Below are 2,230 nucleotides of genomic sequence, written 5' to 3'. Positions count from 1 at the left end.
TCGGCCGAAGACGCACGCGGCCGATGACGCGATCTGACGCAATGTTTTGGCCACGAAGTCACCGGCGTCGTCATTGTTGTTTACCGAATTCTAGGCCGCATCGAGAGAGACCGCGCTGCGGCCTTTCCGAAAAAATTACTTTTTCTTCGACAGACTCGATATGTTAAACGCGGTGATCAGAGAGATAATGCACGGAATAAAATAATTTTGCCAACACGGCAAATTGTTAGTTACTATGGGGACAATAAAAAGGTTTGTCATATGGAAAAAATAATTTTGCCGTGTAGCAAAACCGTTGTTGTTACACTGATCAAATTTAGTTGGCATAACCAAGTTACTTTGCTGTCTATTGATCTGTTCTTTATAGCTGCACTGCTGAATTGGTGCAATAAATTAGAGTGAGAAAAATATATTTTGTCTCGCTCTAACTTATTACACCAGAATTGCAACTATAAAAAACAAATCATATATAACCAGCAAATAGCAATAAATACTCTTAACAAATCTTTTTGCTGCTCCTACATTCAGAAAAAGAAATTGAAATTTTGCGAAGTAAATGTTTCTTGTGACATTTTCTTCGATATTTATTGGTTAGAAAAAAATTTCATTATAATGACGAAATATATATTTTTGTGGAATATACCTAAGTTGTTAATCAGTTTATTTGCTAGAAATAAAATCTTATTTCGCTCTATTTAAACAAACGCTTATCTCTGTGAAACAAATCGTAAATTTCACAAATAAATTTTTAAGACTTTTTTTCTTAGTACATAGTAACTAACAATTTGCTGCGCCAACAAAATATTTTTCTCCGTGGGGATGTAGTTTATAAGAAGACAAAGTTTTCTCCACACTTCGTCGCTCTCTCGTTACTGTGTGATTGTCGGAATGTGCTCGGATTATTATTTTAGTACGATATCAGTATATCTCGGCGTTACACTTTGCAATTTTGCGCCGGTCTCGAGAGAAAGTCATGACAAAGAATGCAGAAAATGTAACAAATGCAAATTCAGATATGCAACTTCAATTGCTTAACTGTCACAGAACCAGTAGGATTTTTCTGTTCTCGGAAATGTCACGAGGGAGAATTCTCTCCCGATGCCGGACTTTCAGTCGCTATTCTGTTTTGCGGAAATATTTCAACCTGACTTTCGTCCATAAAATATGATGGAAAAGAAATAAGTAAAATATATATACAAGATATAAAAAAAATACATCAAAGTGTATACTCCGCAGCGGGAGTCTTTCGAACGAGAATTCGTAGCCGAACCGAAAATATTCCCACAATCTCATTCGATTAACGAATTACTCCCGCGTTCTTCTCCGTTTAAAGCGCGGTCTCGCCGGAAGTTCAGTTGTAATGACTACTTTAAACAATGAACACATATTTAATCACGCATCGTTGTTTTTTTCTGATGTATAACTAGGTCGCATCGCATACTTGCTATCTCGCGCCGAAATCTGTGTCACATACGGACAAGGTCGATATCCGTTATTAGATGTTCGAATTGTTTACTTATGGCCGTGCCGCTAACTGTGCCGATTCGAGTGTGAGAAAGAGGGAGTGAGATCCACACAGTGCTCATCGTTTTATAATTGTGAGACAAGAGAGGAAAATAAAAACATTCGTTGAGGACACCTCGATAAGAGAGTCCACTATATGCACCTCTCGATGCATATCGGCTCGTGAAAAGAGAGAGAGAGAAAGATTATCTGTTATTTAATGATTGCACCGTGGCGATAAGTGTAAGATCGCATCTCGTGTTATCTCGTGTATATTTTGGAGATGATGTAACACGAGTATCAAGCAATATGGAATTTCTCGAACAATGACTAGATGTAGATTGACATTTACTAGCGTGATTCATGTGCTGCGAATGTGCATTTGAGTCCCACTGGATGCTTCCGATCGCGTTCAGGCGCGATTTAATTTTATCTCCACTCGGAATAACACAGAGCGAGAGAGAGAGAGAGAGAGAGAGAGAAAGAGAAATGAAAAAAATGGAGAGAAATGCGATGCGGTTCGGCAACTTTGAGCTTGGATCTCGTTGTTTTTCGCGAGAATAAATATTACTAAGCAAACGCGGCTCCGAGTGAAACGTGACGCCGTCTCGTGTACAATAATAGCGCAAGGTTTTCTTTCGAACTTCAGCCGATGTAGAATCCTATTCTCAGTTTACGGACGACAGGCCCGAAGACCTTGCCTGAAGGTCGCGTAAACGTTACGCGT

Source organism: Dinoponera quadriceps, unplaced genomic scaffold (genome assembly GCF_001313825.1).
Source record: "Dinoponera quadriceps isolate SergipeBrazil2010 unplaced genomic scaffold, ASM131382v1 scaffold458, whole genome shotgun sequence".
In the NCBI taxonomy this organism is placed as follows: Eukaryota; Metazoa; Arthropoda; class Insecta; order Hymenoptera; family Formicidae; genus Dinoponera; species Dinoponera quadriceps.
This window is presented reverse-complemented; position numbering follows the sequence as displayed.